Here is a 12,724-nt window from a genome sequence, read left to right as displayed (position 1 = left end):
TGCGCTCGGGGAAGCAAGCTCGTTTTAACAGCACAGGAAGTAAGCTGTGATGGGAAAGAATCTGCCATCCCAAAAGATCCCGGAGAACATCACAAAGACAGTAGAACCCAAAGGGATAGTGACAATCCTGGTGCTGGTGCCCAAGCCCTCCCTGTGTGCCCGCCAGGCCCTGGGCTGCCCACTGTACATTCATTATCCAATGTCATCCTCTCTGTGTTTCCAGGAGACATTTCCATCCTCATTTACTGACGAGGAAACTGAATCTCAGAGGGGTCAGGTAACTGGTCCTGTGTCACACAGTTAGGGATTCAAACTCGGGCTGTCAGACACTAAAGCCCATTGGGTGCGTTATCACTACGCATTACTATTTCTTGAAATTTATTGTGGATTATCCGCCTTTTGACACTCACTGCCCCTTAGGGCAGAGCATGTCTCTGCATGTCCCCCACTCTACAGAGAGACTAGCCATGTATTTTATCATCTGGCATGTGTATAATACTGGGGGAGGAGCAGGGAGGGACTGAATGGGCCTGTATGAGCTACTAGGGAGAAGGAGTTGAAGGTGTCTTCACCCCAATTCTTTGGATTCTCTTTCTGCATGATGTCCCTTAAGACAGATCCCCAAGTTCTCAGGCTGATGGCTAATGCGTCTCTTCCTCCCTCCAGATTAGAGAGACAGCCTTCCCAGGCTGATACCAATAATGGTAGCATGGTTTGCCCTGGTAGCAAACGCCTTTTTTCCCCACTGCCCCCTATACCACCATCCCCTACAGATATCTATTGCTGTGTAACAAACCAGCCCAGAGCTCAGAGGCTCAAAACGGCAAGCACGTATTAGTTCTCTTGATGCTGTAGGTTAGCTGGGCTGTTCCTCTGCTGGTTCTGCCTGGACTCACTTGTGCTCACTGCATTTGTGAGAATGGTGATTTCCAATCCAGAGTCCCTGCAGCTGAAGCACTCGGGTGCCTACTGTGTCAGGTCATGCTGGACATGAACCAGGACCACATCAACACGGCCTTAGACCTCATTTTGCAGAGGAGGAAACTGAGGCACAGAGAAAGGAGCTTGCCACACAGGTAGTTAATGGTGGAGCTAGACCAGAGCCCAGGCTGCTGACCCCAGGCCTGGGCCCTTCCCCCTACTCGTCCCTCATCTGGAAGGCCCAGGGGCCCTGACAAGGACAACTGCAGCTCAGCTGGAGGTGTCTGAGACTCTCTGCAAAGCTCGCCTTCACCCTCGGATCAGCCAACCTTTGTGATGAGAACCCTGACATGTCAGGGATTTCTCCAAGGGGAACCCCAAGTTCAGACGCTGTTGTCTCCAGCATCCCTAGCTGTGGGGGAGGCAATCACAGCAAGTAGGAATTTAATGGGCTCACCCCTGGCTTTTTCACAATGCTTCAGAAGCACAGTTAGAAACAGCCCCTCTCTGACCTCCTTCTGCCCAGGCATCACCATCATTCGACTCAGTGCCTCCCCTGTGTCCGTCTTGTCTCCTCACTGAGCAGTCATCCGGCACAACCTGTCTACCCGGATTCTCCACCCCCACGTATCCCACATGGGGCTGGACACAGGGGGCTCAGGGAGCAAAGGGGTGCTGACTGACTCCCATCAGGCACTCCGGACCTTGGTCTACCTTCTCCTATCTTTCAGCTCTCTTTTCTAAAGTTAACCCATTGATTCTTTTTTTATAGTTCTTCATTCTTTTTCTCTTATTGTGTGCTTTACAAATTTATTGAGATACAATTAATATACCATACATTTCACTCTTTTAAAGTGTACAGTTCAAAGTTTGTTGGTATATTCAGAGTTGTGCAGTCATCACTACAATCTAACTTTAGAACATTTTCATCCTCCCAAAAGAAACCCTGTACCCCTTAACAGTCATGTCCCATTCTCCCCAAGCCTCTCCCCGTCAGTCCAAGGCAACTATTACTCTACTTTCAATCTCTATAAATTTGCCCCTTCTGGACATTTCATATAAACAGAATCACATAATCTGTGGTCTTTCGTGGCTGGCTTATTTCACTTAGCATAATGTCTTCAAGGTTCATCCACGTTGTAGCATGTGTCAGTGCTTCACTCTTTTTAATGCCAAATAAATGTCCATATGTATGGACATCTGTTTTCATTTTTCTTGGGTATATACATAGGAGTGGAATTGTGGGGTCATATGGTAATTCTATGATTAATCTTTTGAGGAACTGCCAGACTGTTTTCCAAAGCAGCCGCATCATTTCACATTCCCACCAGTAGGGTATGAGGGTTTCAATTTCTCCACATCCTCACCAGCACTTGTTATTATCTATCTTTTCAACTATAGCCTTCCTAGTGGGTATGAAGTGGTGTCTCACTGTGGTTTGGTTTGCATTTCGCCAATAACTAATGACACTGAGCGTCTTTTCATGTGCTTATTGGCCACTTGTATATCTTCTTTGGAGAAATGTCCATTCAGATCCTTTGTCCATTTTTTTTTAATTGGGTTATTTTTCTTTTTCCTTTTGAGCTCTAAGAATTCTTTTTATATTCTAGAGACAGGTACCCTATCAGATATATGATTTGCAAATATGTTCTCCCATTCCATGAGTTGTCTTTTTCACTTTCTTGATAGTGTCCTTTGAAGCACAAAAGTTTAAATTTTGATGAAGTCAATTTATCTATTTCTTTCCTTGGTTGCTTGTGCTTTTGATGTCATATCTAAGAGACCATTGCCAAATCCAAGGATGTGAAGATTTATCTCTATGTTTTCTAAGAGTTTTGTAGTTTTGGCTCTTACATTTAAGTCTTTGATCCATTTTGAGTTAACTTTTATATATGGTGTGAGGTAGGGGGTCCCACTTCATTCTTTTGCGTGGGGATACCTGCTGTCCCAGCACCATATGTTGAAAAGACTCTTCTTTCTCTATTGAATTGCTTTGTGACCCTTACGTGTGGTTTTTAAAAATATTTTTTTTATTTCTTAGTGCCTTAAAGACACACTGAATATGCATCTTGCCCTTATTTTTAGTTGTCACTTAGTTTGAGAAGAATCCTATTTGATTATTTTTTATTGGAAGTTGATATATGCAGAACTGTATCTGATTTCTTATGAGATAAGAGAGGTGAGGTTATGCTGCAGTAACAAACAACCCAACCTCAGTGGTTTATTTCTCACTCCTGCTACAAGTCCAATGTCAGTTGGTAGAGTCACTCAGGGACCTGGCCTGGTAGAGTCTACATCATTCACAGTTGCAGGGGCTGGGGAAAAGAATGTGGTGGGCAGATCACTGGCTCTTAAAGCTTCTATCTATAGTCATGCATGTCACTTTTACTCACATTTTATTGGCCAAAGAGGATTCAGACCAGTGCAAAGTACCCCAAAGAATGACAACCAGAAATACTTCGTATATAATATTAATGACCATTATTTCCCTGGATAGTATTGAATGAAATCACCTGATTTTTACTTTCTGTTGTGCAGATCGAGCCTTAAATAATCATTGTGAGAAAACCCCTTTGTAGAAATTTCCAGACGGCTTTCTTACACAAATGGTATCTAAATGATGTAGGAGTTTTTAGGTACTTGGAGAACCATCATAGTGGGGTGGAATGAGCACAGGCTCAGAACTTGAAACCCAGATCTGCTGCTCACCATCTGTGTGCCTTTGGGCAAGTTATCTGACTTCTTGAAGCCTTCGTTTTCTCCTCTAAACAATATCCAACTTGCAGGAGAAACAGCAGCAGTGTATGTGAGTGTCTAGCATAACGGCAGGCAGATATCAGGCATCTGATAAACAGTAGTTCCCTTCTTCCTCATCTGCAGCAGGATGCACCTAATAGGTTCATCATGAGACCCTCAGCGGAGGTTAGGGCTGGGATAAGGACTCCTCACATCTGCTCTAGAGGGCACAAACTGCACTTGGTCTGGGTGCTGCCAAGTGGATTCATCATTGAACAAAGCTTTCTTTTTCTCTATTTTTAAAAATGACCCAGGTATACTTAAAGCCCCATAAAAACCCAGTGTAATAATCTGCTTGAAGCACATGCCTGCCTAACCCTATAATTTCCTAACCTGGAAGAAAGGAACGTGAATTCCCATGAGCAATGACACCTCTTGGGCACTCCGTTCCAGCATGCCGTCAGAGCTCTGAGCTTGCTTCGGAAGTATCCAGCTCGCCCCACCCCAGCTCCGTCTGACTTTCCGTGCATGGGCCCAAGGAGGGCACTTGCTCTTGTGGCGTCCATCCTGAGACAGGGATGCAGTGGGGAATCAGAGTGGCAGATCGTCCAGCAGCGGAATGGGCCCAGCCAAGGCACAGTAAGGGGACTTTGCCACTGTAAAAATGTCACCTCATGCTGCCTGAAAGGAGAATTCCAAACTCCATCACCAGGGCACAGCCAATGTGCTGAAGGATCCATGATTCTACCTTTCTCACATGCCAGGTGGACACGAGGCTGCTGGAGGAAGGGTGAAGAGTCATGGGTTTCCCAGAGGCCCCTCCTCAGGCAGCTGGGATGTCCAGGTCTGAGCCCAGGGCTGAACCTCTGCCTTTTTAAAACAAACCCAGGAAAAGGACTTCCCTACCTGAAAGACAGAAAAGTCTGGAGGCCCCTCTCTTTAGCTAGGGTCCAGGTGCCCGAGTTCCCTGGCGCTGCAGAGAATGAACGTGGGCGTGCCCCTCTTGATCCCACCTCCCCGTTGGTTTCTGTTGCTTGCGATCCATTCAGGGCAGTTCAACAACTATTAGCTGAGCACTCACAGCGCAAGGTGTCAGGATAAGTAAGACTTCGTTCCTGTTCTCAAGGAGAGTAGAGCTCTCTCGGTCTTAGCTGGTAACTTTTTAAAACAACCTGTATTAATGTACAATATACATATGGAAAAGTACACGTATCATAAGGATGTGAACCTCAGCTCACAAACTAAACTGAGTTTTCACAAACTAAAACCCGTGCCCAGGTCGAGAATAGAACAGGACCAGAAACCCAGAAGCCCCCCTTTCCAGTCACTATGCACCCCCCCAGGACACCCTGACTTCTGGTAGCAACAAGAAGTAACATGTAGGGAGTGAACTTTGCGTGCCAGGCACTGGTATACACACTTTACATCGATTGGCTCATTTCATTCTCACTAAGAGATATGAAGGCACAGTGAGCAGGCACACAGCTAGCAAGCGTGAGAATCTGACTTTGAACCCAGGCTGTTCGTCTCCAGAGCTGTTGTTCTTGACTACTTCCCTTTTGTCGCCTCCCCTGGAAACAAATAGCACCTGCTCACTGTGGGCTGCAATACGGATGCATAACAATGCTCCGGGGTCATCAAGAAGAGCCATAGCAGGGGTGAGGTTTGAGCTAGGTCTTGAGGAACGGACAGGAGCGCCTCTAGCATATGCATAAAGGGGAGGAGCTGCATAAGCAGAGTTGGGAGGCGCAGGGGTCCTGTGTAGTGAGAGTGGGGTGGAGGCAGATGGAAATATGGACTTGTGGGAGCAAGATTGTGAATACGTTCGGATGTTCGGACTTGGGCCAGGGCAGGTGAGGGATTTGTTGAGGTTTAGAATCAGTGGTCAGCCTCCAAGAGTGAGACCATACATGACCTCTTGCTTTCCTGGCTCAGAGGTGTGGCACAGGATGGGACCCAGCTTCGCCAGGGATGTCCTTGGCTTGGCCTCTAACCAACGATTCCTTTTTGGTTGTACAGGCTTAAGGGCTGTGCAACATACTGCGGTTGTTTTCGTGTGTGTTGGGGTAGGGTCAAAAAAAGAGACTCCGCCTCCATCTTTTGAGACTCTTTTCAACCCAGATGGCAGAAAGGAGGCATAATCAATTTTAAAGATAATTGACAGTAGGAAGGAAAAAAGAGAAGATGGCCTCACGACAAGTCTGCGTGGGTCAACCACGTTCTATGCGCAAGGCTGTGGGTGGGAGTGGGAGCAGATGAGTAACAGCAGAACTGCAAATGTTACAGGGAAAGGAGAAGGGGCAGTGGTGTCCACTTGGGATGCCTCCCTTGGACACGCTCAGCCTTGATGGAGGTGTGACTTGGGTTTGGGCAGGAGGCGAGAAACAAGAGATTATGCAGAAGTATCCAAGTGAGAAAGCCCAAGCCAGAACTTTTGAACACCACAGTTAGACCCGGGCGGAGGCCTGGAACTCCAGCTAAGGAGGTCGGGCCCTGCGCTGCTGGAGTGGGAGCCTTGGACGCTCCTAAACTCCCAGGGGAGCCGCCATTCACGGTCACTGCCCAGGCAGACTCGGCCCCGCCCTGGCCGACTCCCCGGGTCCCTCCACTCCGGCCCCAGGACCCGCCCGGTGCCCTCGCGGCCTCCTGGGCGCTGCCCGGGCTCCTCAGCCGTCGGCCGGCTCGCCGCGCCCCTCCTTCCCGCCCAGCCTTCCGCGCTCCCCCGCTCTCGGTGCAGCGCAGCGCAGCGCCGGCTCCTCCTGCGGCTGCATTGCAGACGCCGCCGCCGCCGCCGCCGCCGCAGGGCGCGCCGGGGCCGCGCCGGGAGCCCGAGCCGGGTACGCCGGGCCCGGGGTGCGGGGCTCCCGGACGGACCCGACGGCGCCGCGCGGTCGGGAGTCGCGGGGTCGGGCGCGCGGCGACTCCGCGGGCCGGGAACACGCAGGCCGAGCGCCCCCGCCGCGCGGCGCGGGCCCCCGAGGAGGCCTCCCGGGGCCGTGGGCGCGGCCGTCGGACTCGGAGCCGTCCCTGCCCTCGAGTAGACCGCGCGCGGCCGCCCCCCGGAGGGCCTCCCCGAATCTGGGCGGGGAGGGCGGCGACCGCGTCGCGAGCGGCCGTGGGGCGCCAGGGGCCGCGGGGCCGCGCTCCGCCCGCACCCTCCGGGCCGGGCCCGCCGCCGTCCAGCGCGGCGCCGCGCGGCTCGGGCGCAGTTCCGGCGCAGTCCCCGCGCTGAGCGGCTCCGCGCCCCACACCTGCCTCTGCCCGGCTCCAGGTGACGTCGCGCCCTTCGATTGGCCCGCGCGGGCCGGAGGGCGGGGCCGAGGCCGGTGAGCTCACCGCCGCGCCCCGCCATTGGCCCGGGCGGTGCACTCGGGCTGTGGCGGGGAGACAGCGGTACCCGGAGCCCGAGTCGGTCCAGCTGCGGCGAGTGGAGCTGAGCGGGTCGGGCAGGGCTGGGCTGGCGGGGCCGGGCCGGGCGGGGCCGCGCGGGAGGAGGAGGAAGACACAGGCGGCTCGGCGCAGCCGGAGCGAGCCGTGGCCGTGCTCACCGAGTCCGAGTGAGTGTCCGTGTGGCCGAGGGGAGAGTCGGCCGGGCGCGTGCGGGGCGAGGGCGGCGGCCGGCGGGGGCGCGCGGGGCGGCCGGGGCGCGCGGGGGCGGGGCCGGGGGCGGGCGCGCCGCGGCCCGGGCGTGGGGAGCACGCGTGCTCGCTGCGGGGGCGCGCGTGTTTACGTGAGGGGGAGGGAGTGTGTCGGAGGAGTGGGTTCGAGGACACGCGCGCTTGCGGGGGGGGAGTGTGGGGGCGCGCGTGTTTACGCGGGGGGAGCGTGTTTTGACGCGTGAGTGTGCGTGGGCACCGGAGTGTTTACGGGGCAAGTGTGCTGGAGGGGGGTGTTTGGATGAGTGTGAGGCGCGTGTGGATGGAGCGCTGGTGCCGGAGTGCGCGTCTCTCAGGAGCGGTGTGCGAACACGCGTGTTTACGGAGCGAGTGGGGAGAGCGAGGGGGCGGGCGTGCTGATGGAGAGAGCGAAGGGACCCAGTGTGTTTGAACGCGTGAGTGTGCGTGGGGGCCGGCGTGTTTATGGAGCGAGTGTGTCTGGGCTGGGAAGCGTGTTGGGGAAGGGGTGTGCGATCGCGCGTGTTTATGGAGCGAGTGAGGGAGCGTGAGGAGCGAGGCTGAGCGCGCGTGTTTATGCGAGGGAGTGAGGGCGGGAGTGGGTGTGAGAACACGCGAGTGTGCACCAGGGAGTGGAGTGTTTGGCTGAGTGACGGTCTTTGGGCGCGCGTGCGGGGAGTGGCCGCGTCGGGGGGCGCGGGGGCGGCCGGGCGCGAGCGGCGCGGGCGCCGGTGGGCCCGCGGGCTGCTTTTTGTCTACGAGGCGCAACTCCGCCGCGGGCTTTTCGGATCCAGCGCTCCCTCCCGCGGCGGGACGCGGGGAGAGGGGCCGCTGGGACAGGTGCACCTTCGGGGGGCCGCGGGCAGAGGGGCCGGTGGGACAGGTGCCCGTCTGGCGGGACGCGGGGAGAGGGACCAGGACAGGTGCCTCCTGGGCGGGCAGAAGGGCCAGGACAGGTGCCCTCTCGCCGGGGAGCGGGGAGAGGGGCCGCTAGGACAGGTGTCCCTTTGCCGCGGCGCGGAGAGAGGGGCCGGGACAGGTGCCCTCTCGGCGGGGTGCGGGGAGAGGGGCCGCTGGGACAGGTGCCCCTTTGGCGGGGAGCGGGGCCGCTGGGACGGGTGCCCCCTCTGCGGGGCGCGGGGAGCCGGGGATAAGGGCCCGGACAGGTGTCCCTTTGGCAGGGAGAGAGGCCGGGACGGCGCGGCACTTGGTTGGGGCGTCTCTGCGGGACGAAGCGGTTGGAGGCTGCCTTTCCGAGCAAGCCAATGGAGTGAATGAACGTTTTATTAATCCGTGCGTAGAACGCGGCGGGGAAAGTTGTTTGAGTTCGGAGACTAAAGGTTTGGAAGAACTTCCTGAGAGCTTTGCTTACCTGCAGACGGTGGGCGGGAGAGGTGCACTGACCCTTGCTTCCACCAGCCGGGCTCAGATGGGCTGTAATAGAGGCTCAGTGTGGCCTTCTTGCATTTATAGGCTCTCTCACGATTTGGTTTCCTAGGTTTTGCACAGCGTCAGACGTGGCCCTGATGGTGTTCAAATGTTTGAGACTTTTTCAATCTCCGTAGTTTCCTGCAGGCATCAAAACAAATTTCTGAAACTAGTTTACTCGTGCAAATTATCTTCTTAAATTACTTCACTAGGGAATGATGGCAATTTTAAAGTCTATTTTGTCCACTCTTGCTTGGTATGATTTCCAGTGATTAACCTGATGAGCAAAGGCAGATTCAGTAAACGTGAGGAGTGCTTTCAGGTTATTACAGAAATGCCTCATGTATTTGTTTGGTTGAATGCTTTACATTTCTTTGACTAGTGAGGCCAAAACCTGAAATTTTAAAATTGTGCTCCCAAGTTTTGTCATATAAAGTGGCTGGCTTTTCTCTTTCTGCCTAAAGGAATTGTTCGGAGAGTTTCTGTACAGAATCGGTCATATGGAGAAACTATTGCCTGGGAACCTGATAAAGAGAAATACATTAAGCAGTGGCCCTTTTCATGGTGTGTGTTTATAGGAAAATATTTATTGTTTTAAGACCAGAATTAGATGATAGCAAATAAGCTTATGTTTCTCTTTTTCCTTCTCTTAGATTTAGGGAGTAATAATGTTTAATGTTCTAGAAAATAACATTTACTTACAGGATATTCATTTCCCAAATAAATTTATCTTCGTAGTGAAAACAAGCGGAGGACCGCTGCAAATTCCTAAGGGATCTTGATTGGGTCATCCTGTTTAATTATATTCCAAGTAATGTAAGTGGAAACACAGTATTTAATGCAATGGTTAACAACAACATTGTATTATTTAAGGATTCTTATCAGCTCTTCTGCTTTTGTGATTAACACGCAGACAGTATGATTTTCTTTAGTCCTCTGCTTGGGACTCTGCTGGGCCTTGTCTACAGCAGCAGCTGTCACTGCTGCAATACATTCATGTCGGACTGTTCTAGAGAACATGGATAACAGGTGGAACGGAGAATTTTTGACTTCATAGGAGAAAGATAGTGAAGTTAAAGAATTAGTCATTAGTGTTGACAGTGAAGCTCTTACTGATGGCTAAGGTTCAAGGGCTCCGCTCAAGATCACTCGTCTTCTGGCCGTGCAAGGAAATAGACATTTTGGGGATCTGGAGTTCCCTTTGGGAACTGTCAGAATTTTTCTGATGTTTTGGTCGTTGCTGTTGTGATCTTCTGAAATTGTAGAGCTGTGCTTGTAAGCTGCTTTTTAAAAGTGTTTGGGGGAAAATTGTTAATACATTTATTTAAAACACAACGTTAGGTATCACCCAGAAAGGTCACTAAAGACCCTTTTGTTAAATGTGGCACAGCTCTTTAGCGGTGCAGTGGTTTTCTGGACGTGCTTTATTCATTCTCAGCTGTGTACACTTCCCCACCCCTTTTCCCAACTGTTTTTGTGGGCCTGCTGTGTCTTCCCACATTTAAAAGGCTTTTCTTTCTCTGACTTAAAGTGGTTTAATCTTTGTATTCCATCGATCTTTTCTAAAGGAGCCTCTCTGAGTGGTGCTAAGTCTTCATTGTTGAATATCAAGCATGGCTTCCAGTCACAGTACATAAGCTGAATATTTGGGAGTTTATTTCAGTTATGTATTCCATTGCCAAAAATCTTTTGGCATCCCCACGTGATATAGTTTAATCATGTACACCTCACCTTTTTCAAAAAAATGATTTAAGGGAGCTTACAGAGATACATACTACACAATGAAGCAAGAGAAACATAGATGAAATAAAGAGGGATTAGGCAAAAGGAAAGTGAGGGTACGGGGAAGTGAAATGGGGGTACCACGGAAGTTAGTAAACAACATTCATTCCATAAAATCTTGTACACTTTGTAGAGGCAAGCCACACACTGCCTTCTAGGCTTTCTGGCAATTGTAGAATGAGTGATACAGGGTTAGTTTTGTTTTTGTTACACTTTACATGCAGTGAAGTTCCTTAGACTCTGTGTAAGATCTGACGGCCATCAGTTAGTTTTAAGTGATGCAGGGAGAAGTCGAGACAAGACCCGTTGGATTGCATTAAAGACCACGTGTGAACATTAGTCACATTTAACATTTAGGACGTGCTTTTAGGAGCCTGCTGGGCGTCGTCACCTTATGGCATGAGGGTATCGGAGCTCATGGCATGAAGATCATCAGTGATGGACTTATCCCCTTCCTGAATGGACTGCCCTGTAGTCAAATGACCAGCTTTTCTTTGCTGTTCTCTGATGTGCCTAGATTTGGGTTAACGGCAGCAGGCAGACAAGGAGATGCCTTGACCATCAGGAAATAGTTACTCTCCACCCCCTAAGCGGTATAGCACAGGGGCTCATGACAACTATGATGGGATACTTCGTAAATAGTGGCTTTGTTTTTTTTAATGTTGGGGGTGGGTAGATAATGCCCGTATGACCTTGGTTGATGATTCATTTCAGTAAAGTTCCTTTCATATACTAACTGAAATTTTAGTTTCAAGAGCATCATGGTACCTATAATTTGCTTAATTTTATATATCTTGTAAGCATTGAAAATAGATCATAACTTCAGACATATGACGTATGGAGAGATCTGTCAACACATTTTTAAGCACCTACTGTATGTTGTTAAGTAAATTATAACTAATAATTAAACATTGAGGAAGGTAAAGTATGGAAGGAACTTAACCAAGGTAAATGTTTATAGGAGTTAAGCTGCTGATGCTAAACTTATATAACGTTTTTGTAACATGGAAAGTGATGGCAAATAATGTAAATAAGTTTCTCCAAATATACTAAATTAACATTTATCAACTACCAAAATTAACCTGTTAGTCTCTCTATATATACGGTTTTTTCACCTTTCTTCTACCGGACTTTCACCACCATCCGAATCTGATCCCACCCTGTTAGGCAGCCTTCTCCCGCCCCCAACAGCTGTCAGCATGAACCGTCCATTGCAGTCAGGCTAGTCTCCTACCCTTGCCCCACACTCGGTTCTGAATTCTACCTCCTTACTCTCTGAGCCTAACTCAGATCTTATCTCATCAATGAAGCCTTGCCCTCATCTCTCAAATTAGATTATCAGCTCTTGTCCGGGCAGGGCGGCACCTAAGCTATATCTTCTCCTACTTCACCTCACATAATGAAATCTGGGAATTGGAGTTTCATAAATACTGTTAGATGACCAAAAGATTATTTGCATGGTGTCACTCCTTGGATAGAGCGAGAAGAATGTAATGTGTTCCTTCAAGCCTAAAACAAACCTAACTCTGATCCTATTTTATGCATTCAGTTCCGTCTTGTCTGTGAGTAACTTAGGCACAAACTCCACACGATTTCCGTTCTGGTCAGTTCAAGGTCCCTGGTGGATTTGGGTTTTCATTTAAGTTTCATTTTTATTTCATTAAGGGCCATGCAGTGGTCCTAAAAGTCTTAAACTGTACCAGCATGAGATAGCTAGATCTGACACCTGAATCATCTTCCTGGATTTCTTAGGATTGGCCAGAAGGTTGCTGTCTAGAAATATGTATAGGTAACAGCTGTTTGCTTTAATATACTACAGGAGGATGAGGACTAGGTTTTCGTTTCGGCTCTACCACTAAGTGAATGAGAAATCTCCGGGAAATCACCCTATATCTCTGGATCAGTGCCTTACCTGTTTGCTAAACCCATAGTAGTGGTTCATTAATTTAGTGGGCAACATCATCAGTTTTTAAAATCAGAGTGCACTGCACATGGTAAGGGTAAGTATCGGTTTGGGAAGTCTTTTGTTTCAGGTGTGTGTGGTGTGTGTGTGTGTGTGTGTGTGTGTGTGTGTAGACACTGGGTTCTATATTTTTCTGTGGGTCACAGTCAAAAACTATTGAAAGCCCCTGGACCGGATAATTCCTAAGTTCTCTTTAAATCTTGGTGTTCTATAGTGATTCTCTTCTGTGGGAAGTGCCTGTTGTAACAGTTACTTTGGCTGTAACCTAAGGCCTGAACAA

At 50.3% G+C, this 12,724-nt stretch overlaps 1 protein-coding gene across 2 annotated transcripts in view; it reads left to right on the top strand.

Moving 5' to 3' along the window:
- CAMTA1 (calmodulin binding transcription activator 1) overlaps positions 1–12,724 on the top strand; it is an 868,791-nt gene that overhangs the window by 807,983 nt on the left and 48,084 nt on the right. Inside the window, exon 1 of one of the 2 annotated variants that reach the window (XM_087446888.1) lies at positions 7,151–7,214. The exons of the other annotated variant lie outside the window; for it this stretch is intronic. The gene's annotated coding sequence lies outside the window, so the exon portion shown is untranslated. Of the gene's footprint in view, positions 1–7,150; positions 7,215–12,724 lie in introns of those variants that run through there. 2 annotated transcript variants of the gene reach the window in all.

This window comes from Ceratotherium simum, chromosome 22 (assembly GCF_057802395.1).
Source record: "Ceratotherium simum simum isolate JZ-2026a chromosome 22, ASM5780239v1, whole genome shotgun sequence".
NCBI lineage: Eukaryota > Metazoa > Chordata > Mammalia > Perissodactyla > Rhinocerotidae > Ceratotherium > Ceratotherium simum.
Note: the sequence above shows the minus strand (reverse complement) of the source record. Positions and strands in the feature narration are given on the sequence as shown.